Here is a 23,885-nt window from a genome sequence, read left to right on the forward strand (position 1 = left end):
CCCCTGCAAACTCAGGCGTGTCTGGGCGTTTCTGGGAGACTAAAGGCTGGAAAGTCACAAGTAGGAACTTGAGCTGCTGAGACCAAACAGCGACCAGAAGGTGGACGAGATGACCTGGGGGGTGGACGCAGACAGGGACAGGTGCACTGCCAGGAATTAGTCCACGTGCTGGTCTTCAAGTGAGACCGGGGCGGATGCCAGAGCATCCTGGCTCCACGCTTCTCCCGGGCTCCTGCCTCTGGCTCTCGTGGGACCCTCCCTCTGCTCCTCAGCCCCTCCGGGCACTGACCCTTCTCCAGGCGGCAGACCAGATCCAGCTTCCACACTTCACTTTCCTCCCTCGTTCCTGCCAACCTCCCCACCCTCTCCTCACCCAGGATGACACTGCGCCCCCAAGCCCCGAGTGCTCTGTCCCTCAGGAGCAGAAGAAAGTGCAGGGATGTGCACAGTCGGGACAGGAGGACGGTCCCAGCCACATGGGCCACCCGTCCACGGGGAAGGCACAGTGTGACCTCGGAGAGCTCCCACCCCCAGTAGCATCCCCAGAAGGTCCCCAGACCCTCTGTCTGCCGTGAATCCGGGCGGACAGGGAATCCCAGCCCTGGAGAGAAGTGGGGGATGGAGGCTGACCGCTGGGCACCGCTTCCCGTCCACACACGCTGGCTTCTTCCCGTCTGCCTCTGCCAGACTGCGGTGATTCACCCTTTGAAGCTGGGAGTCGGCTGTAACTCGTTTGTGTTCATCTTCTTGGAGGGAAATTTGAATCAAAGAAAGAAGCCTCAGGGGACTGAAAAAAAAAAACGCCTGCATTCCTATCCCGTTTCCTTTTCTTCTGGTTCCCCCTGAAACGATCCTTGTTAAGCCCAGGGTCTAAAAGAGGCAGGAATCTCTCTTTCTGTGCTTTATGGAAATGCGGTGAAATCTTGTATGGGCGGGCATGGCAAAAAGAGAGGTGTCTGGGGCAGGCTAATCTTGAATATTTATTTCAAATAAAATGGAAAGGTTGGTAGCAAAGGGTGGTTAGAAATCCATGCAGATCTCCTGCACGCTGGTCCCTGGTCGTGGTTCTCCCCCATCCATACCCGGTTGTTGGGAAGCGCTCTACGGTCTGAAGAGAGTCAGGGCTGGAGGGTACAGTCTGGGGCAGAAGCAGTTAAGAGGCAGTGGCTCCTGCCTTCCACCCTGGCCGCCAGCCGTCACATCAGAGAACCCAGAGGTCAAAGGAGCTCACTTGTGAGAGGTGACTTTCGTTCCAAAGGCAGTGTTTCATGGGGCGGACACTACACTGGGCTCATCCAAAAGGGCTGCTGGCCCTGGGGCGGTCACAGAATCTCGACCAGTCCTTTGTCCTGACACCCCTCCCGCTGTGCAGACTTCCTCTTTTGTCAGATGAAGAGCCTGGGCTTTGAGGCCGGACAGCCCGGGATCTCTGACCTGGAGGTGATTGCTGCCCCAAGACCTGGGCCCAAATCACTCATCCCCCACGTGGAGAGCTGACATTCTCGCAGCCCCTCCCGGGTGCCAGGTCCTGCTGTGAGCACCTGCTTGGACAGAACCCGCTACCACCCTAGAGGGTGGCTACCATCGTAACTTCCCCGTCGTACAAATGAGGAAGCTGAGACGCAGAGAGTTTAAGGGAGTTGCCTGCTGTCCTGCCGCTGGCAAGTGGCAGAGCTGCGACTGAATGCAAGTCTGTGCCCCCGACCACACTCTCCGCCTCCCACAGCCCCTTGGCCTCCCGGTGACCTGGTGATAAGGGTGCCTGCTCGGGCCTTGGTGAGCGTCAGAAATCATCTCCGTGTGCCTGGTATGCAGTAGGTGCTTAGTAAATGACAGCTCCCACTGCTGTCCCCCGTCCAGCTCTAACACTCTGTGAGGCTTGCACATGTATTTCCACCCTTTGAAACAACCCAAGAGGCGGGACTGGCCCCGGGCAGTGCAGCTGGAGAGCCCCCTTCACACTGCAGGACGAGGCTCACGCTCTGACTGCAGCGCCCTGCGGCCTCGGCCACTTCGGGCTCATCCTCCCGCAGCGTCCGCCGTTGGGGCTGGCTGACGCCTGCAGGTGCAGACCCGGGAACAAGCCTGTGAGAGCAGACGGAGCATCCAGATGCCACGGACATGGCTCCCTCAGTGCTGGGAGCAGAGAGCCAATCCCGTGGTCACCTTGGGGGCTCTGACGAGCATCCCCGTCCCACCTGCCGAAAGAAACGGTGACATCACTCCCCAGAACAAGATGATTCCAGTCTTAGTGTCTTTGATGGGACATGTCCTCAGTGCTGCAGGGGGAATGAAACAGGTTAGGACGGGGATGGGGTCGAGGTCTCCCTCCCTAGTCGCCAGCGCGGACCTGGCTGGGAAGCTGGCATTCAACGCCCCCCTTTCCCAGTGCCCTCGAAGCATGGAGACCTGTGTGGCTGCCAGCACCTCAGCCAGAAGGGATGAGGGCTCTCTCTGTGCCTCCACCTGGCCTCCTGGCCACTCAGTGAAGCACATCTTCCTGTCACCCCAGCATCACGCAGAACCACCTTGCCTGCGTCTAACGAGCTTTAGTGGCTGTCATGGAGAAGCCTTGGGAAGGGGACACGGGAGAAGCCAGAGAGGGAACGCGCTGGTGTCCCTTGCGTGTTCCGGTGATGCCCAGAAGCCGGGCCACGACGGGGGTCCGGGCATGCTGGGACCAAGGTGACAGTTTCTCCACTGCCCGCAGCTCCCACCTCTCATGACGCTGAGCATCGGGGGGAAGCAGGCCCCTGGGAACCGGTACCGCAGGTGAGCGACGCCCAGCCTCCTGTCTGCCCACGGGTGGGCCCTGTAGGCACTTCAAGGGGCCGCAGAGCTGAATACGCCCCCTCCCCCCGCCCTGGCTTTACTTTCCTGAACACAGTTTTTAAAAAAACATTTTCCACTGTCCTTTCTCATTTAATCCAGGTCCTCCGCCAGCTTGGCCACATGACTCAGCCCCTCTCCTGACCTGCCGGGTTCAGGACAGGGGTGCAGGCTGCAGGGGCATGCAGCTGGGCAGTGCTGTCTGATTCTAGGGGGGGTCCCTGGCCTGGGCCAGGGTGGGTCCACAATGCAGTGGTGCATGTCCCTCCCGGTGGCCGACAGCCGTGGGGCCCCTCGCAGTGCCCACCTCCGTGCCAGGCCTGGGCGCCTTGGACTCAGTGTGTCCCCTGCAGGCACACGCTGGACGCAGGACTCGGGCCCCTGGGGCACATGGCGTCTGCCTTCAGCCTCCTCCCACCTCCTCTCCATCTTCCTTCCCCATCTCCCTCCCCACAGCGCCAGGACCTGTCCTGTCCCCAGACACCTAGATGGACGTTTTGTTGGCAAAATGCAGTCCCTGTGGTTGCCAGGTCGGTCCCTGGCCTTGACGAGTAGAGCAGGGGGACGGGGGCTGGAGCACCAGAAAGGAGGCACCAAATACTCCTTGACCGGAGCGGGGCCCTGGGGACGTCAGGGAGGGCCCCAGGCCTGCGGATCAGCCATGTCCCCCAGCACAGACTCGGGGCGGCCCCCTCACCCCATTCCCTTTCCCTTTCAGTCGTCAAATAACTGGACTCAAACCACCTCCCTTCATCCCCGAAAAAGGTGCTGTCTGACTGCAGCTCAGAAGGACATTCCATCCCCGGGGAAGGAATTTATAAATCTCGCCTGCCATCAATCAGTGCCAGGCTCCTGGACCTCCCAGGCTATATAAAGCCACTCTTCTGCCTCCTGTGTTTCCAATTTTAAATCAAACACAGCTCAGCCCCGCTGACTCCTCACGGATTCCAGGGGCCGTTCAAAGTCTCCCTGAACCAGCCGGCTAAAAATGACTCCGTTGTTCCACTGGAGAAATTTAAAACTAAAACTCACGTGCAGGGTGGAGACTGCCCCAGGATAAATATGAATGGGAACTGTGAGGTATGTTTCTCCACCAAAAAAGCAAAGAAAAAAATTATCTCTGTGAAACGTCTGGGCCCAACCCACCTGCAGACCTCCCCACCATCCTGCTTTCTGGGTGGCTGTTTCTATAGCAACCAGGTTCTCAGAGAGACCCTGGACCCACCCTCCCAGAGAAGGGAAGGGACTAGGCCAGCAGCCAGTGGTTGAAGGGCCCCCCACCCCACCCTCCGCCCTCCGGCTTGGTGCCAGGTGCTGGGGAGGGGGACTCTTCCTCCAAGTGAGGGGAAGGCAAATATGAGGGAGTGGTCCTGGGTGGTGGTCTGTCATAAAGCTGGAAAGAATGCCAGGGTTTCCATGCCCAGGAGAGACAGTACCTATGGGGGCAATCCATGGAGGAATCTCACACGGTCGCCCAAACACCTTCTCGAGTCTTCTGTTCCTTCCAGTGGCCTCAGGATTTCCAGGGAGGAGAAGGATCCAGGTACTCAGTACAGAAGGAGGAGAAGCTTCTGGAGGCTGATGTCGGGGGTCCCAGGCTGTCTCGGCCAGTCACCTGGTGCCGCCCTGCAGACCCGGAGGAGCTGAACTTCAGTGGAGAGACCACCCCCTCCCTCGCCCTGGAAGCGGATCCCGTGCAACCCCAGACCCTGGTGAGCACGGTAAGTACTTGCCCCCGCGGCGTGGGGTCCTGCCTGCAGAGGCCCAGACCCACAGGCGAGCAGCCCTGTCCCCAGACTGTTTCCTCTCAGACCCCCGTTCCCCTCACTGGAGACAAAGCAGGGTCCATTGACACCACCTGCCGTATTATTTTCTTTCTTTCTTTCTTTTTTCTTTTGGTTGCTTCTTTCTCCAGGAAGCACTGCTGGTGACGTGGGAGAAGGCAAATCTAAAGGTATCAATCCCCGTGTCCTGGAGATGACACAGACCCCGAGTGACCCCCACAGGGGAGGTCCCGGCCGGGCCTGAAGCCCAGAACCTCTCCGGGGCCGGCTCAGCCAGGATGACAGATCTGCGTGGGAAAGAGTGCTAACAGCCCGGAAAGTGTGATCAGCCTGAGCTGAGATCATAAACAATCCCTCACGGACCCCTCTCCCTGCGCCATCATCATCCCCGAAGGAGGGAAATTACTGCAGGGGGCCTGGACTAGGCCTTTCAGTCCAGGAAGCGAGGTTGGGCAGGAGCTGGTAAAGAGAGGCTCTTCCTTTCCAAGAACTGGCCACAAAAAAATGGTCTTGGCCTTCCACAGAGAAGGCTTCGATCAGAGGTGAGAAAGAAGGTTGTAATAACATAGATTTTGAGAGGCCTACAGAGGAGGCAAAACCAGAGAAATCGTAGCCTGGGGGGAGCACTGCCTGGCTGAGGGGAGGTCTGTAGAGGCCACGAACCCCCTGTTGCAGACTTGGCACTGGGTGTTGGGAAGTCAGTGTCTGAAGTTATTCACAAAAGCTGCTTTAATACATCCCAAGAGACATCAGCTGCATTTCCAAGAATCAGGCTATCCAAATAAAAATCTGGGTCCAAAGTCCTCTACGTAATTTTAAAAGCAAATTTTCAGCTCTTGGATGCAGCGTCCTGGTGGCTTTATCCAAGTCTCAGATTCTGCATAGTCACAACTTCAAAAAATAATACCCAACTCTGTGTTCCCCACAGAGAGACTCCAGGGATGGAGAAGACTCTGTAACCCAAAACCTGTGAGGAAACTTTAGTTCTGGAGCCAAAGAGAGGTTTCCGCTGAACGGGAACAAAAACAGGCAAAGGGGTTTTGCAACAAGCAAGACCTCTGGTTAAAAAACCGCGGGGACGTCAGGAAACTCCAAAGAACTGGCTGAAAACAAGATCTCTTTACCCTAGAACATAGCACCTTCAACAAGGGGGGTGAAACTGGACGCTGGAATCTGGTCCTGCCAACATTCTCAGTTCTAACCTGCCACGCCCTGCTGGAAGGGGGGGTGACAGGTAGGAGAAAGGGCAATTCCCTCGTCTGGGACCACGTCTTCATTGCCATGGCTCCTTTGCTGTTGTGCAGACAAAGCCACACGGATATGTCGGGAGAACCGACGCCCAGATGTGTTCCCTTCACTGTGTTCTATTCATTCATGTGTGAATCTGACAGTTACTTGTCGAATGTCTGCTCCACGCCAGGCACAATGCTGTTCCCTGGAGATGAGAAGCGGCTGCCTTCGGGTAGCTAGCAGCGCCAACAGGTGGGCAGCAGATCTAAAACACCTCCAGGACTGGAGCTCCTGTGTCACCCAGCAATATGAGGTGTTTCATGAGTTCACACGCTACGTCATCACGTGCATCTCAGAGGAGAGCAGAGGACCTGAGAGTGGCTGAGGCCTTGAGAGGAGGCTTCCCCCAGCCCAGCTTCCGGCTCTATAAATTTCAAACCTCGTTTCTCTACTGCCCCCCCATCCTTCTAGGCCCTGGCACCTCCAGATGCCTGCCCGTGGCGGTGAGACCCTAGCACTGCCTCCTCGTCACAATGCCAGGGGTGGTAGAGGAATCCCGAAGCCGTGTCTCTACCAGGACATCTGTGGGTGACTCACGTGTACTTGCAGGGAGTGCAAACGTCCCAAATCAGAGAGGACGCCGTGACCGACCGCACTCACAAACTGTGCACGCGCACAAGGCCCGGGCTTTGGAGAGGGTCCCGCTAGAGAAGCCTGAGTCTGCTTTTCACCAAGATCAGCGCAGATCTGGGGAGGCCATCTCCGCTGCCGAGACGCTCAGCCCCACAGGTCACCTGAGGCCTGTGTCCAAGAGTTGCAAACACTTAAATCAGGCTCTCCATAAATGCCAAGAAAAGATGTGATGCCAACCCTGGCCCCTGTTTTTGGATCCAACCTCAGCCCCCAGCCTCCCTCGGTTCCCCCGTCTTCCCCGACGTGCGGGCTTCTCTCCGCCAGACCTCCTGTGCTGTCTGTTTTCTAGTTGTCGTCCTTCAGCTCACTCTGCAAATCTCATCGCTTTCTTTCCCTTCTCCCCTTTCCCAGACCTGTCCTGCCCGTCTCCTCCGTCTCTCCTCTCCCTTGCTGTCACCCTCACTTCGACTCAAAACCTTCCCTCTGTCACCTCTCTCTGTCTCTGCATCTTCCGTCCTCACTGTGGACTCTCTCCCCTGTCTTTCCCTGGTGCATCTGCGTCCTTCCAAATACAACCAGCCTCTGTGCCATCCTCGCATTTTTCATCTCTATTTGCTAGTTGTTTAAGAACTTGCTCTCAGGACAAAGCCTTATTGCAGCTGGGTTTTTGTTGGTTTTTTTTTTCCTTCCTGTGGCATGAAAGCCCTAGACTGGCCTTTCCCTCCAGGCTGCAGGACGGGAGTGAGGCCAGAAACAGCAAGAGCTAGGCCGGGACCTCTCACCTCTGCTTTTGCAGGCGCTGCCCCAGAGGGAAGTGTTTCTTGGACGTCCTGTGTCTCGGACACAAAGGAGAAGAACATGTCAGTTGTTTGGAAATCCCTCTTAACTCTTCGCTTCTTCTCTAATCCCATCTGTTTCTGTCTGACTTTCTACAGACACCTACCCCTGTGTGTTCCTCACTCTGTTCATGGGTTAGAACCTAGAACGCCCTCTGTCAGCACAGAGAACAGAACAAAGTCCCTGTCCTCGGGAAACGTGTGGTCCCGGGTCTGCAGACAGAAAATCATCTCCTGGTGCCAACGAAAAATTAACCAGTCAATCTAAGAAAGAAATGGACACTTTTATTCAAGCCAAATTTGAGGATTATAATCCGCCCCCCCCCCCAAAAAAAGCTCTGAGAGCTGTTCCGCCCGTTAGAAATCAAGACCCAGTTATGTAAGGTTTCTAAGACAGAGGGCTGGACATCCAACAATGCGTTATTGACAGCTTACACAACGCAGATCTAACCGTCCTCCCGGTGGGTTGTGTGACGCCTTACAAGGTCAAGAAGGAATGCTGTCTTTTAAGGAGTTGTCTTGGTGCTGGGAGAGCGCGGCTGCTTATGGTGGAGCCAGCGTCCCCACCGGCCCGGGAGGCCTGGTGGATGCCCAGCGCAGAGACACAGTGCACAGTGCGGGAAGAGGGGGCCAGAGGCCAGGAACAATCTCCTCTGCTTACATGTTTCTTGTCTTGCCGTAAAATATGCATTTTACTTCACAGTAGAAATCTGAGTAATCAACTGTGCGGTGATGACCATCGGGGGCAGGTTACAGCAGGGAGAGCCCATCATGAGCCTCAAGGATCAGGGGACACCTGGGAGGGGTGGGACTTGTGCCGCCCGTGGAGGAGGAGAGGGCGTCTTAAAGGAGTAGCGGCGGCAAGAGCAAATCCAGAACCTCAGGACCGGAGAGGTGGGGTGGGGAGAGTCCAAGGAGAGCAAGGGGGCGGCCTGGCCGGACAGTGACAGCGGATGAGGGGTGGGGCTTCCGCGTCACGGAGACCGCGCATCACAGACTGACTTAGTTGGCTCACAGCAAGATGCTGCAAACCCAGTGGCTTCCACCACAGAAGTTTTCTTTCTCCCCGCCCTGGAGGCTGGAAGTCCAAGGTCAAGTTCTGGCCGGGTGTGGTTTCTGGCCGGAGCTCTCCGCCTGGCTGCGGACGGCCACCTTCTCACCCGCCGTGTCCCCACGTGGCAGAGAGAAGCCAGGAGTCTCTCTGGGCTCATCTCCATCATCAGAATCATGGTTTCAGGGACCAGAGCTGCATGGCCGCAGCCCAGGAAGGACATTCCTGCCACCCCAACACCAGGTTACAACACATCAGGGGAGGATCCCTCTGCTTTGGTTTCTGTTGCATTCACAGGGCACACCTCGTTGGGTGTCCTCTAAATATTACACACGTGGAAACTGACTTGAACAGAATTGACTGCAGAATCTGGAGGCCCATGGAAGAAAGCCCTTCTTCCCACAGTGAGAATCAAGCTCCTTGATGAAATTAATGGGTCAAATCACATGGGCTTCTTTGAAGCTTTTGATGCATGTTGCCAGATTACACTCCTAAAAACTGTGCCAACCTCTGCCACCACCCCTGGCAGCGTGGGAGGACGCCCTGAGCGTGCACATCTGCGCTCCAGCGGCACCTGAAGGACCCGTCCCACAGTTACCTGGTCTGTTTGGAGCTGCAGGGATCCACGAGGCTTGGTACAAAGACCCAGGAGACCGGGCACCCCGTCCCCCAGGCCTGCTGCTGGGTGGCGACACCACCTCCAGCAAGGCATTCATCTCCTCTTCTGCCAAAGGAAGACGGTAGCTGTCTGCCGGCCCCGCTCGGCGCTGGCGGACCAGTGCCAGAGCGCGGTGCGGGCGTGCTGTTGTAACGGGGACACACCCAGACACGGAGTCGGGCCACGGTGTCACTTTTTGAGAAGCGCTGCTTAACTGGGTTGTCCACGGAGCCTCGAGATCTGGGGCAGAACTCAGGGGGTGGGAGTCCGTGGCTGGTTGGCTCAAAATGTATCTACTTCAACAGAACCTGAGGACAAACAAAGCTTCCTTTTTCTACCACAAGTGTGATTGCACAGCACACTGATGCGTCATAAGCTAAACACACACCCACAGCCACTACCAGCACGGCTGAGTCAGGGAGGGCAGAGAAGGCTGGGCTGCCAGGGAGCCCGCACCTCGGTTGTGGGGTTTCCTTACGACCGACAGAAAGTTCTCCCTCCACTGGGATGAAATGTGCTCCTCTGGGAATTCTGACCATCAGTGCTTACCCCACCTTGGTCCTACAGCCATGGCCTGTGCAAGGTTGCCCTTCTGAGAGTCTCCCCCAGCCAGGGCTTTCCTCTGTGGCCCGGCGGACAGTGGGCCCCACGTCCACCCAGCCAGCTCGGCTGACACCCTAAAGCCTGAGCCTGGAAGGTGACTGAGGGTCTTCACCAGGGACCACAGGGCATTTGTCCCTCGGTTGATGGGAGATCCCCAGCCTTCAGGGTGAGGAGAGGGGCAGCAGAGGCCGGGAATTGGGGGAGAGGCCATGGTAGCACCCAGCATCTTGCTGGGGCCCGGTGATGAGATCCCGCCGGATCCAGATGTGAATACAAGACTCAAGGCGCGGGGGCCTCAGGACAGACCAGGTGAAGCAGATGCACTCTGTCCAGAGGAGCCACGTGTCGTCCCTGGAAAGGCCCGAATTCTAACTCCACCTCTTTCCACTAGACCCAGAGGGCTGACTGGAGAGACGGAGATATTTAATGGAATAAGATTAGCTGTTAGGTAAAAAGTGTCTCCTTCTGCGTTTCAGGCACTTCCCACATTTAATCATCTTTCATCCTCACAGCGATCTGAAAGGTCGGCCTTACACCCATTTTACAGGTAAGAAAACTGAGATTCGCCAAAGTAGAGTAACTAGCCTGAGGCCACACAGCCAATGAGCACATGGGGTTGTGACCTGGGCACCCCCGGACAGGTCTGTTCCAGCCAGCAGTGCCCGGGGTCTGCCCAGGGTGGACCGTCCTCCTGGAACGGCTGGGAGGCCCCCTACCGAGGGCTGGGGCATGAGTAGGTGGGTCAGACATCGCTGGCCACCAAGCACTCACCCAGCCCAGTGTTTGGCCCACCTCCCATCCATTTGGCTCCGGATCCATCTCCCCTCCTCCCTGCAAAGCCCTTTGTGGGATGGGGTTTCCTGTAGTTCAGTCGCAAGAAATGGCAACCCAGGGAGGGCCCTGGGGCTCCTCAGAGGTTGCTGCATGGACGGGAAGTGTCAGGGACAAGTCACTCCAAGAGCAGAGCATCAGAGAGCAGGGCTGGCGTGCATGGGTCTGGAGAACACTGGTGTCGGTGAGGCCTCCCTGCACCTTCGCGGGCGGCCGTAAGGAGCAGGCGTGACTGTCCCTATGGGACAGAGGGGACAGTCCCCCAGGAAGGAGCCTCGGATACCAGGCTGAATAGATGTCGGCAACGGACAGCTGATGAAAAGCCACAGAGATTCTGTCCCAGAGCCTAGCCTGTCAGAGCCAAAGGGCCCCCCCCTGGCTGACGGCCCCGGCCCCATGTCTGCCCGGAGCCCTGGGCAGGAGACAGTGTCAGTGGGCTGACCGGCCTGAGGGTCTGGTTTGCAAGGCTATGGGAGCTGAGGCCCCTGCAAGTGTGGGCATCCCTGGGGGACACACAAAAACCTTCCAGCCATTAGGGAGACCACCATTCGTGCGGTCACCATCACAGACTGCTACGGACTGAGTGTCTGTGTCCCTCCCAAATCCATGCGAAATCTTTACCCACCCCCAGTGTGATGGTGCCAGGAGGTGGGGCCTTCGAGAGGTGATGAGGTCAAGAGGGTCGAGACTTACGATTGGGTCAGTGTCCTTATAAAAGGGACCCCAGAGAATTCCCTGCCCCTTCCCCGATGAGGACACAGCGTCTATGACCCAGGCAGTCCGTCCTCACCAGACACCAAGCCTGCTGGCACCTTGATCTTGGATGCCCAGCCTCCAGAGCTGGAAGAAAGCTGTGCCTGGCTGTTTAGAAGCCACCCACCCATGGTGTTCTGTGCCAGTGGCCCGAGCTCACTCAGGCTTGTCCTCACACTGATCTCTGTCATTCAAAGTACTCTCCGTGTGTGACGGCCATGAGGACTGGTCTTGGTACTTTCTGCAGTGTCTGGAGAGATTCTCACCTACTTGATGATCTCCAGTCCTTATTTAATTCTGTCCTAAGGATGTGGCTAAGGGCACAAAGAAGCGGGAGACAGAACATCTGCCCTCAAGAAACTTGTTCTCAGAATATGCAGAACAGAAAACAGTGCCGGATGCTACACTCTCACGTCAGACGGTGTGGTTGCAGCTAAAATCGTTTTTAGAGTCCAGAGAGGAGAGAACACCTCAGCATTTAGAGTCCTAGAGTAGAGTAATAAGGGAAGGCTTCCTGGGGGTGGTGAGGCCTGAGTGAGTCCTTGATTGACGGGTTTGAGAGAGGGGAGGTGATACTCTAGGTGGGAGGGCAGCAGGCATAGTCTGTACTGAAGACATCACTCTTGGCACAGCAGGTTCTTCACTTCTTGGCCCCACACCGGCCCCCAGTCAGGGAGGCGTAGACAGTAGGGTGAGAGTGCGTGTTTCTGACAGTGTCGTGCGTCACAAATCCAGCACAGGCACAGCAGATACCATATCCTGATGGTCCACCACACGCCGGGCACTCGACATTAAGCAAACTTACTTAGTTTTCACAACAAACCTAGGGGTACGATCAATATTCCCATCTCACAAATAGGAAAACTGAGGCTTGCGAGGCCAGGGAACTCGCCCAAGATCACACAGCAGCGCGGCAGGGGCCGAACTCCCAGTGAGGTCAGCCAGACCCCTTCCACCTGGCTCTCTGCCTCCCCAGCCCTGGCAGCCCGCTTACCTTTGACCTTTGCCAAAGTCCATTAAGGGTAAGCACTTTCCCCTCACCGTGCTCCACTCCCTCAAGTGCTGCCTCCACCATGAAGCCTTTCCTGACCTCCCCTCAGCCTCCTTCCTCTGCATTTAAGATCCCTGAGGTCACGGCACACCTTACCACCTCAGCAGTGGTTGCCTGGGTTCGAGGCGGGGGGGGGAGAGGCGCGAGGAGACTTTTGGGGGTGATGTCTCTGTTCGTGATCTTATTTTGGGGGCTGGTTTCAATTGTCTATTCACTTGTCAAAACGTATCAAGTTGCCCACTTTAAACAGGTGCAATCTCTTGAATGTCAATTACACCTCAACAAGGCTGTTTAAAGAAGTCCTAACTCAGGGTTAGCTCACCCTAAAAGAGTTGTGATGGCAGGTGATCTCCTTGGTGGCACAGAGGAGCAATGTGCCCTTACAGAGCACCCAGCATGGAGATGGGTCACAGCCGAGATGCCTCCTCCCGTGTCCCCCAGAAACGCCCAGGCACCGTGCTGTGACACCAAGCCACGCCCCGGTGATAGTTCACAAAACCCAGCCCCTTTTGGCCTGTCCGTCCTTAAGGGCAGTGGGGGCCAGGCGCTGCTCTGCCTGGTTTTAGTAGATCAGGAAATGGAGCCAGCGGGAGGGGAGCCATAATTCGGGCTATCACCTCTGAGTCAAGACAGACACTACTGACATTCCGCATTCTCTAGCTGCCTAGGGACAAAACCTGGGCCAGAGCACTCTGCCCCACCAGAGTACCCACCCTCAAATGTCTGTCTGCCCCCTAAGGACGGCTTCCCTGCCAACACACCTACGCCCACCCAGCCCAGCCCAGCTAAGAGTACAGGGGCCTCCTACAGCTTTGGTGTCCAGGAGTAGAGGCCCGTGCCCACTGGCCTCTTTCCACACAGCTGGATTATTGGATTATGTGCATTAGGACCACCAATCTCAGGATCAAAGTCATCATTCCCCGCCAAGGGCATCGTTCCATGTGCCGGAGGGATGGATGAACACTATCAGATTAACCCTGGGAGTGGGGCCACCCCGTTCCATCTCACAGGTTGCACACTGCACAACTGCCGGCGGTGCCGGGCACACAGTGACCTGCCAGGAGGGCTCTGTGATTTCATAAGGACAAACAAATCTTAACATAGCTCTCTCTTTACTATAGACAAAGGGGTCAGGAACAAGCGGACTTGTCCACGTCAGCGCCAGGAGTGACCACGCAGGACCGCAGGCTGAGCCCAGGCCGAATACCGAGGGGCCTGGTTCCAGCCCCAGCTCAGCCAGGGACTAGCCAGTTAACTTAGGCAGGAGCCTCGGCTGCATCACTGCCGGTAATATAAACACTTGCGAGTACCACAGAGCTCTGTGATTTCATAAGTAGTACAAGTCGTTATTCGGAAAATGAAAATCCAACTGGACTCAGAGCCCTTGGAAGTCGCTGCTGGCTGGGTGGTCCTGAGACAAACAGGAGAGCTGATCGGCAGAGGAGTCAGTGGGGGGTGGGAGGGGCGGGGAGGGGGCCAGGTGTGGCTGTTTTACCTAGACACGCAAAGAACAGAAACAAGCACACACTCTCTCCCCGTTCTGTAATTTTTCCCTCGTCTTAGCTGGAACAAAGGGCCTTTTGAGGGTTTAATGGAGCCTGACTTAGCAAACTTTCCTGCCTCCTGTGTGAGAAGAAAACAAACTGTTCCATCCGGGTTTGCGAGGTTCCTTTGAAGGGCTTGCGGCTTTGGTTCAGGCAAACAGGAACCTGGCGGGGACCACCCTCCACCCTGGTAAGTGAGCTTTTTGGCAGGACTTTCTCGAGGCCTCTTCCACACAGATTGCAGGGGGGCGGCGGGGAGGAGTGGGAGGAGCAGGGCTGCAGGTGCCCTGCCAAGCCAGGTACCCGGGAGCCAGGCGGCTGATGTCTGTGAGCGCCAGGCATGCACCTAGCACCGTGCTGAGCCCCTGCTCACATTAGTGGAGCCCACCTAAGTCAGCTCACCAACTCCTCTCCTCCACCCAGGGGCTCGGGGACCACAGCCCATTTTCCAGGTCAGGAACGGAGACTCCGGGGGCTGCCTGACTTTACCAAGGCCACATGGACCAGGTGAGTCCGACCCCATTGCCTTTGCTCCTTCATCGGCCACGTCCGCTCCCCAGAAAGCCCCAGCCTCCAGTCATCCATCCCAAACCCAGAACCAGGGCCCCCCGGAGGCAGTGGGACAGCCAAGCCTGAAATGACATTCGGTCTCTGGAGACTGGGGTCAGTTCCCCAACCCTGGGGAGAAGACAAGTTCACCCTCCGACTACAGCCCCTGTGAGCTCTGCGCCCTCGGCCCCTACCTCCCACCCCGGGGCTGCGTCTGCTGGTGTTGGGGGGGTCGGCCCCGCCCGGCCTGCCCCGCTGCTCACACAGACTCCTGCACTTACTCTAATGCAGTCACACTTACCCACATCACACACAACCCCTCACACCCCACAATCACACACACACACACACATACACACACGCACCTCCCAGCACCCCGCAGGCGAGAACACACAGGCACCCTCCAGGGACGAGGGGCTCTGCCTCCCCTCGGGGTGGCGTCCGGCCCGCGCACAGTCCCACGGTGGTTAACCGTGGGTGTCAACTCAGAGGGCGGGCCGGGTGTCGGGGTGGAGGGATGAAGTCAGCGTCACACCATGTCCTATCCGAGTGCCTGGAACAGGGGGAGGGAAGGAAGGTTCTTCAAAGCCCACGTTTGGGGCAGGGGTCCGTGAGGGTCCCTTGGAGGAAATCAGGACTGCACTGAGCGTCAGCAGTACCACCTGCCCCAGTCCCGTCAGCCTCATAGCACCCCCCCCACCACGCATACACACACACGCACACGCACGTGCGCGCACACATACACACACACACACAGCGGGGCCCGGTCGGCTCCCCAGACACTGCAGGGCTGAAAGGACCAAAACACCAGAGACTCTGAACATCGTGACGACCAGCTTTCTCCGAGCACTAAGTCAGCGCTGAGCTCTCTGCTGAGCTCTTTCCCTGCAAAAAGAGAGCTTTCCCATTAGTTCCCGAGACAGCGCAGCGAGGGAGGCACCACGGTTCCCGTTTTCCAGATAAGGATGCCAAGGCTCCGAGCTCGGGAAACTCCTGCATGCTCCCAGGGCTGACAGGGGCCGGAGAGCCACTTAGAAACGCGCCCTGCCCTGCGCGGCCTCTCACGCCGGGCAAGCCCAGGCTGGCCAGGCCACCTACGTCCAGGGAACGATGCCTGGAGCCCGGCCCTAGACTTGAAGTAACTCAAGAAGCAGGTGAGGAAACAGGTCCCCACCCGCCCCAACACGTCCAGAAAGAACCAGCCTTACCAGAGCTTTGGTTCTAGACTTCTGACCCCCCGACCCGCCCGAGAGCACCTCTGGGCTATATTAAGCGGCTGAGTTCGTGGGCCTGGGTCTCGGCCTCCACCAGGAGGGAGGCCAGAGCAGTGGAAGACTCAGATCCGCTGGAGGAGATGCGGGGACGGCTTTGGTTCGCGCCCGCCGCCCCCACAGAACACCGCGCTGGGGGCTTGCGCCGCAGCCGCCCACCGCGTCCTCACGTGGAGGCTGGGAGCCCAAGAGCCAGGTGCCTGCAGGCCTGGTGTTCTCCTCAGCGGTCCTGCTGGGCGCACACTCCTGGCGTCCGTGTCCCTCTTCTTAGAGAGCCACCAGGCAGACTGGATTATGGGCCTCATTTCAACTTATCACCTCTGTCAAGACCCTGTCCCCAAATACGGTCACATTCAGAGGTGCTGGGGGTGAGCGCTTCAGCATCTGAATTTGGGGGACCACAAATCAGCGCATCACGAGGGGCCTCCGTGCCGGCCTCTCTCCCACGAGGCCCTCTCACCTCTCCGGCCGCTTCCAGACCTCCCTCGGGCCCAGCCTGTGCCCACATAGCCACTCCCGGTGGAACCGGCTGGAGCTGCCTGGAGGACAAGTCCGGGCAGGCCACGGAGGCGCTGATTTGCAGAAGGGACAGGGATTCCTGAGGACTAGAGTTAGGGGCAGGACCCAGGCAGTGGGGCTTCCGAATTGGGCATGAGGGAATTCAGTCTCCTCCAGGCCGGACCCCACAGCCCCCTCTCCCAGTCCCAGCCAGGCCACCAAAGGCGCCAGGGAGCCAGCTGAGGGGCAGGTCGTCGAGTGCCAGGCAGCCGGGTCGGGAGCTGGACAGTTTGCAGGGACATTGACTGGCCAGGACGGCCTGGAAAGCAGGCAGCACCCCACCCGCAGCCCAGGACTGAAGCCCTGAGAGAGGAGGGCTTTCCTGATCCCTGCTCTCCAAGCATCAGCAGTGCCCCCACCCCTCCACCCCCCACACCACCACACCTGGCCCCAGGCAGCAGAAGTGACTCAGAGCCGCCTTCCAAGCGCCCTCCTCTCTCTGCCTCCTGCCCCTGCTTGCTCCCCGCAATCTCCCTTCCCTCCCTGGCCCCTCCCAGCCAGGTTGGAGTCACTCACTGCCACCAACTGCAAAGGTGCAGGGCAGGGTTCAGACAGAAAACATCCCATGCCGGGGCCTTGAACAGAGAAGACTCCATGCAAATACTTGCAAGAGTATAAATTGCTAAGCAGGTAACTGAAAAGGCAAGAAGAGAACTCTTCCGTCTCCCTGCTGAGGCAGCAGAAGGAGCCGGCTGGGGTGATTAAAGCTTGGAAACGTGGGCCTGGGACCCCAGCCTCAGAGGAAGGGGGTCTAGCTGGTGCCGGCGTGTCTGAGGTGGGATACAGCAAAGTCGTTCCTAGGAGTATTGAAAAAGCCACAGATGGATTCCTCTCCCCACCCGGACCCTCTGCCTCTGAGAGTCTGAGTGTTCCTATAGTTCCGTCATGAAAACACAACCACGTTCACGTGGAAAGAATCACATCCTTCCCTGACTCCTTCCTCCTGCACCTCGACCAGCCTGAGTGTCTGCTAAGGGCGAGAAGTCCTGGAACCCATTAGGACGACCGCAGAGCCCAACCCTGACCCTTCTCTCTTGCTACTTCAGCCTGGGTGACGGCTGATGTAATGTGTCTGCCTGATGGGGCTGAGGGATGCCCAGGGAGCTGGCAAAGTGCTGTCTCTGCCTGTGGCTGTGAGGGTGTTTCTAGGAGAGGTTCACATTCGAATCAGGGGGTGGAGGAGAGCAGACCCCTCCCTGGTGCAGGGGCCTCGGCTCATCCTTTGTGGCCAAAGGGGACAAAAAGGTGGTGGAAGGGGGAAGTCGCTCTCTCTGCTGAGCTGGAATGTCCACCTGCTCCTGCCCCCAGACCACAGAGCTCCCGGTTCTCAGACTTCGGACTCGGACTGAACCGCACCCCGGCTCTGCTGGGTCCCGGCTTGCAGACGGCAGATGCAGGGACATCTCAGCCTCCGTCATCACATGAGCCGGCTCAGCATCAATCTCCTGAATCTCTGCATGTCCTGTTGGAGAACCCTGGCTGATACACCAGCGGGGTTTCTCGTTGCCTTGAAGGCCTTCATATTATGCTCTTATTGAGGTATAGTTGACCTGTAGTATTATATTAGTCTCAGCTGTACAACATAGTGTGTCAACATGTTTATAGACTACGCTCCACTTATAGTTAGTTATCAAATAATGTCTGTATTCCCTGTGCTGTACAACACATCCCTGTCGCTTGTTTATTCTAGATGTGGTAGTTTCTACCTCTTAATCCTCTACCCCTATCTTGCCCCTCCCCTCTCCCCCCTCCCCACTGGGAACCACTGCTTTGTTCTCTGTATCTCAGAGTCTGTTTCTGTTTTGTTACATACATTCATTTATTTTTCAGATTCTACGTATAAGTGATAACAGAGTAGCTGTCTTTCTCTGACTTGTTTTACTAAGCATAACTACCTAGGTCCATCCATGTTGTTGCAAATGGCAACATTTCATTATTTTTTATGGCTGAGTAGTATTCCATTGCATATATATATATATATATATATATATATATACACACACACATATACACATATATATATACACACACAAACACCACATCATCTTTATCGAGTCATCTGTCGATGGACACTTAGGTCACTTCCATGTCATGGCTGTTGTAAATAGTGCTGCTGTGAACATTGGGGTGAATGTATCTTCTTGAATTAGTGTTCTCATTTTCTTCAGTTACGTGCCCAGGAGTGGAACTGCTGGATCACATGGTAGTTCTATTTTCAGTTTGTTGAGGAACCTCCATACTGTCCTCCATAGTGGCCGCACCAATTTACATTCCCACCAACAGTGTAGGAGGGTTCCCTTTTCTCCTCTCCTCGCCAACAATTGTTTGTAGACTTTTGGAAGATAGCTATTCTGAAGGGTGTGAGGTGATAGTTCATTGTGGCTTTGATATGCATTTCTCTGATGATTTGTGATGTTGAGCATCTTTTCATGAGCCTGTTGGCCATCCATACATCTTCTTTGGAAAAATGTCTATTTAGGACTCTGCCCATTTTTCAATCAGGTTGTTATTTTGACATTGAGTTATATGCGCTGTTTGTATATTGTGGATGTTAACCCCTTATCGATCATATGATTTGCAAATATTTTCTCCCATTCAATAGTTTGTCTTTTGCTTTGTTGAGGGTTTCCTTTGCTGTGCAAACGATTTTACATTTAGTTAGGTCCCACTTGTTTATTTTTGCTTTTGTTTCTTTTGCCTTAGTTGAAAAATCCAAAAACTTGTTGCTACAGCTTATGTCAAAGAGTGTTCTACTCAGGTTCTCTCCTAGGAGTTTTGCGGTTTCAGGTCTTTACATTTAGGCCTTTAACCCATTTTGAGTTTATTTTTGTATAAGGTGTTAGAGAATGTTCTAATCTCAGTCTTTTACGTGTAGCCGTCCAGTTCTCCCAGCACCACTTATTGAAGAGACTGTCTTTTCTCCATCGTACGTTCTTGCCTCCTTTGTCATAGATTAATTGACCATAAGTGCATGGGTTTACATCTGGGCTCTATTCTGTTCCATTGATTTATGAATCTCTTTTTGTGCCAGTACCATGCTGGGTTTTGTTGGGGGTTTTTTCTCTTTTTTTTTCAATCAAAGTACAGTTAGCTTACAATGTGGTACCCATTTCTTGTGTATAGCATAATGTTTCAGTCTTACATGTACATATGTATATTCCTTTTCATATTCTTTTTCATTATAGGTCACTACAAGATATTGAATATAGTTCCCTGTGCTGGACAGTAGAAAATCATTGTTTGTCTATTTTATATATAGTAGTGTGTATCTGCAAATCTCAAACTCCCAACTTATCCCTTCCTACCCTTTTTTTTTCCCTTGGTAACCATAAGTTTATTTTCTATATCTGTATGTCTGTTTCTGTTTCATAAATAAGTTCATTTGTGTCATTTTTTAAGATTCCACATATATGTGATATCATATGGTATTTTTTTTTCTCTTTCTGGCTTACTTCACTTAGTATGATGTTCTCCAGGTCCATCCATGGTGCTGCAAATGGCATGATTTTATTCTTTTTCTATGGCTGAATAGTTAAAAAAAAAAAAAAAACCATAAACCATGCTGTTTTGATCACTGTAGTTTTGTAGTATAATCTCAAGTCAGGGAGTGTGATGGCTCCAGCTCTGTTTTGTTTTATCAAGACTGCTTTGGCAATTTGAGGTCTTTTGTGGCTCAATATAAATTTTAGGATTATTTGTTCTAGTTCTGTGAAAAAATGTCACAGATATTTTGACAGGGATTGTATTAAATCTGTAGATTTCCTTGGGTAGTATGGACATTTTAACAATATTAATTCCTCCAATCCATGAACATGGGATATCTTTCCATTTCTTTGCATCATCTTCAATTACCTTCATCAAAGGTTTATAGTTTTCAGAGTGTGGGTCTATCACCTCCTTGGTTAAGTTCATCCCTAGGTATTTTTTTCTTTTGGGTGCAACTGTAAATAGGATTGTTATCTTGCTTTCTCTTTCTTATAGTTCATTACTAGTGTATAGAAAAGCAATAGGTTTCTGTGCACTAATCATGTGTCCTGCGACTGTACTGAATTCATTTACTAGTTTAAATAGTTTTTTTGGTGGCGACTTCAGGTTTTCTATATATAGTGTCATAGCATCCAGCAGGGTCTCTCTCTGGTCTGGCATCCCCCTACCTGGGGCTGGGAAGCTGGGTGCACACAGGACCGTGGGAGATTTTCAGTTTAATTACCAGGGCTGGGACCCTGGGACAAAGGACTTCCAGTAATCATCAGCATTCAGTGAGGGGTCCCAGGGGGCAGGCTGGCACCCCGATTCTTATCCAGGCCCCTGTGAACTGGGCAGAGGTGGCTCACCCTGGGACTCAGCCACAGCTGTGAGATCACCCAGTTGTGGGTGCACCTGTGGGACCAGTCCAGCAAGCATGGGCTGTAATTCCAGATAATACTGCAGCTCTGAGCCCCGGAGTTCTTTTTCTCACTTTTCCACCACTTGTCTGCTCTCCAGCACACGTGTCCAAGGAGCTTTGCCCTCAGAGCATAAGCCTGTCAAACCTCACTTTATAGGAAAGTCCAGAAAAGATGGTTTTCTAACTAGGATAGTCCGAGGAGAGTGTGGTAAAGGGACTGGTTGTGAAGGCTTAGGGTGCAGGGAAACCACGGGGCAGTGGAGGGCACCACACAGCAGTGTCAGGGCCCTGAAGAGACGGGAGTGGTCAAGCAGAAGAAGAGAAAAGGTTGAGAGGAGCTGGACCTCCGGTGGGAGACACAGAAGGTCTGTGTGACCCAGCTGGAAGCAAAGCCGCGTAAACACCCGCCACGCTCTCCTCCTCAGCCAGGGTCAGGGCGTCAGGGGTCCAGAGGCCCATCTCGGGGAGGATGCAGGCAGACATGGAGGGGTGACCAGAAGGCAGCCCGGTCCCCTGGAGGAAACCTACCTTTCTGTAAAAGAGACTTCTTGGAAAAAGGCCTTAAGGGCTCTCTCCCCAAAAAGGCCTGTTGGGCACAGGACAGTCCAGAGCCCCGAGAGGAATCCCAGAGTGACAAGGATGGCTTTACAGCCTGAGAGTGATCTGGACTTTTATGTGGGGATCCAGGTATCCCCAGAGACCTGAACCTGGGGGCTGAGAACCGGGGGTTCCCTGAGCTCATCCTCTCTCCAGCACATTCTCTGTGGAACCTGGGGCTCTCCAGTGGCCTCTTTGATTTAAACCAAACCTGAGATGACCTGTTGGGACCATCCACTTGCCTCGTTCTGTGTCACTCTGTGACCCAGTGGATTTCCCTCGGGGGACCGGAGGCTCCCCGCTGCAGCTCCTGCCCTCCAGCACACCCAGAGCTGCATGAAGAACACGGGCTCCAGAAATGTCATCCTCTGAAGCCACTTCCCTCTCCAGCTAGCAGTCCACACCCACGGAGCAGCCCCCTCGCCTGAGAGGGACAGTCCAGTGAGCCCAGTCTGTGTGGCACTGCACCCTTCCCCAGCCAGCGGCACCCAGTGCCCCCTGCATGTCCCTGGAGACTCCCCCAGTGTGCCCAGCACTGCCCACCAAGAGCAAGCAAGAGGTCCAAACAGGACCACGTCTGGACCTTCCCCAGGCCGGCCTTCGGGTCAGAGCCCAACGCCAGTGACTCAGTTCAAAACCCAAAACAACCAGAAATTAACACAACGTTGTAAATCGACTATACTTCAATTAAAAACAAAACAAAACAAAACAAAACAGTCCTGCTGGAAAACTCATCAGGCTCGGCATGGGGCCAGCCACTGAAAAATGGGTCCTGATCCCTGGGAGACTCCACAGATCGTTTCTGCTAATTAAACCGATGCTTTTCTAGAGCCACGCTGGCTTCCGCTGCTGCCGTGGGCCAGGTTGCTGGCACGCCCTTGGAGCCGGGCCCGGAAAAAGCAGCGCAGATCAGAGGACGCACAGAGCCCTTGGAGCAGGGGAAGCCAAGTGCAAGCGGAAAGAAGGAAGAGGGAGGAAACGGGGGCGCCTCCAACTCTGAGTCACAGCCAGGGTACAAATGCCGGTTCATCCACGCGCGCATGCACAAACACACACACACAAACACACTGATGGAATGCAGTCTCTCTCCCTCCGGGACCCTCCCACCCTCTCCCCACACACACAGATAGGCAATCTAGTGCAGAATAATGATTCCAAATTCCAAGGATGGAGGGTGTTTTGTGATTGAGGGAATCACAGGGGTAGACAGCAAAAAAGTGACTTGGAGCAAGAAAACTAGGGGGTACGGCCCAGGGTGTCCACGTGGCCACCGTCGGCAGGCGTTCTTAACCCCTCTGAGAGTGCGTCACAGGCGCCCCACCTCCCCTCCCCCCAGAACGGCCCGCAAACATCACATTTCCGCCCAAGGTCAGGAAGCGCGGGCCTGTGAGGCCGGCCAAGAGCAGACCAGCGGCGTCCCCACACCGGAGCCGGGCGCCCCTGACCAGGAAGCGGTCTGTCCTCCTGCACCCCCAGACCTTGATTGGAAGCGCTCAGCTCCCCGGAGCCTCCCACTGCCACGTCCCCCCACGCCCCGAGCTGCCCTCAATGCTCAGGACCCCTGGCTTTTCTCAGAAGAACTGCCCCACCCCCGACCCCACGTGCCTCTGCCAGGCCTGGCCGTGCTGACTGCCCCCAGTCTGGCTCCAGGCCTGGCTGCACCAAGGGGACACTTCCTCTCTTGCACTCCAGGCTCCTTGTCTGGAACATGACACACGAGAGCCCTTGCCAGGCCAGGTCTACAAGGCAGAGCAAAACAGGGGCTCTCCAGTTGAAGAAGGCGAGGGTTAGGGTCAAGGTGGGGGAAGGCCTCCCCTGACCCCTAGGACTCTGGGAAGCACCTTTAAAAAATGCTCAGCTAGCAGGTTCCGAAGGGCCCTGCAGCCCAGAAATGCTATGACCCTGGGTTTCCTTGGAGACCCTGGATCCAAAACACCGCCTCCCCACCACCCACCACCCGTGAAACCAGCCCTCGCGTGGCCAGCTGGGCATCCCTTGTCCCCAGGCCATTCCATGGTGGGACCTGATGAACTAGCCGTGCTTCAGGGCTCAGGGACTATTATCAGGTTAACGACCCAGTCCAGCCCCCAGGGGAGCTGCACTGTGGTGGGGATCACTTGGCTCCAAGTGAGAAATGTTAAAACTTATTTTTTAAAATTGTATAAGCAATTAGTATACTAAAGAATTACACTGCAGGAGAAGTGAAACGCCCCTCTCCTCCTCTCCAAATCCGAAGCCTGGGATGAAGTGGTACTTAAGTGTCGAGCATCGTGGCCTCCTTGGTGGGTCCAGAAGTTGGTGCCAGGAGAGCCAGGCTGCTCTGCTCCCCAGGGCTCTGGCCACTGCAGGTGCTGCCACGAGTGCCTTGCCCGGGGACTCAAGAAACGTAGGGGTGTGTGAATTCCAACCCTCACTCCCTGAACATGTGCAGCTCTGAGCCTGTCACTTGCCCCTGCTGCCTTCCTGAGATAAAGGGTTCGCTCCTAGCTGACCTCACAGGATGAGGTCAAAACCATAAAAGCATCAGTCATCCTCTGATAAAGAAATGACGGTCCGGCTCCAAAAGCTTGCAATCCAGCAGGGCTGGCAAGCAGCACTGAGTCCCACGACGTGTTGTGTTGTGCAGACTCCGCTTGAACACTTCTGGTGACGGGGAGCTCTCCACCTCGCACTGGGAGAAAGTCCTGGTAGTCAGGAAGTCCTCCCTCGTGGGGAGCCCA

General features: G+C 55.4%; 3 long non-coding RNA genes across 6 annotated transcripts; 2 read left to right on the forward strand and 1 right to left on the reverse strand.

Annotated features, from left to right (window-relative positions):
• Nucleotides 1-803: 803 nt before the first annotated feature.
• Nucleotides 804-9,424, reverse strand: LOC116661457. 3 transcript variants are annotated; one of them, XR_004317321.1, is made up of 3 exons: nucleotides 8,962-9,424; nucleotides 4,266-4,455; nucleotides 804-2,279 (listed from the first exon to the last, which is right to left on the reverse strand). It is a non-coding gene; the product is annotated as an uncharacterized LOC116661457 (long non-coding RNA). The 3 variants fall into 3 exon arrangements; XR_004317323.1 differs by lacking the exon at nucleotides 8,962-9,424 and adding an exon at nucleotides 7,259-7,426; XR_004317322.1 differs by lacking the exon at nucleotides 8,962-9,424 and adding an exon at nucleotides 4,688-4,817.
• Nucleotides 4,473-5,401, forward strand: LOC116661459. The gene is made up of 2 exons (XR_004317325.1): nucleotides 4,473-4,550; nucleotides 4,745-5,401. It is a non-coding gene; the product is annotated as an uncharacterized LOC116661459 (long non-coding RNA).
• A 3,956-nt stretch (nucleotides 9,425-13,380) lies between the features above and the next one.
• LOC116661460 lies at nucleotides 13,381-18,000 on the forward strand. 2 transcript variants are annotated; one of them, XR_004317327.1, is made up of 4 exons: nucleotides 13,381-13,546; nucleotides 13,823-13,993; nucleotides 14,227-14,310; nucleotides 17,490-18,000. It is a non-coding gene; the product is annotated as an uncharacterized LOC116661460 (long non-coding RNA). The 2 variants fall into 2 exon arrangements; XR_004317326.1 differs by lacking the exon at nucleotides 13,381-13,546 and adding an exon at nucleotides 13,580-13,703.
• Nucleotides 18,001-23,885: the final 5,885 nt, after the last annotated feature.

This window comes from Camelus ferus, chromosome 35 (genome assembly GCF_009834535.1).
Source record: "Camelus ferus isolate YT-003-E chromosome 35, BCGSAC_Cfer_1.0, whole genome shotgun sequence".
Classification (NCBI taxonomy): Eukaryota; Metazoa; Chordata; class Mammalia; order Artiodactyla; family Camelidae; genus Camelus; species Camelus ferus.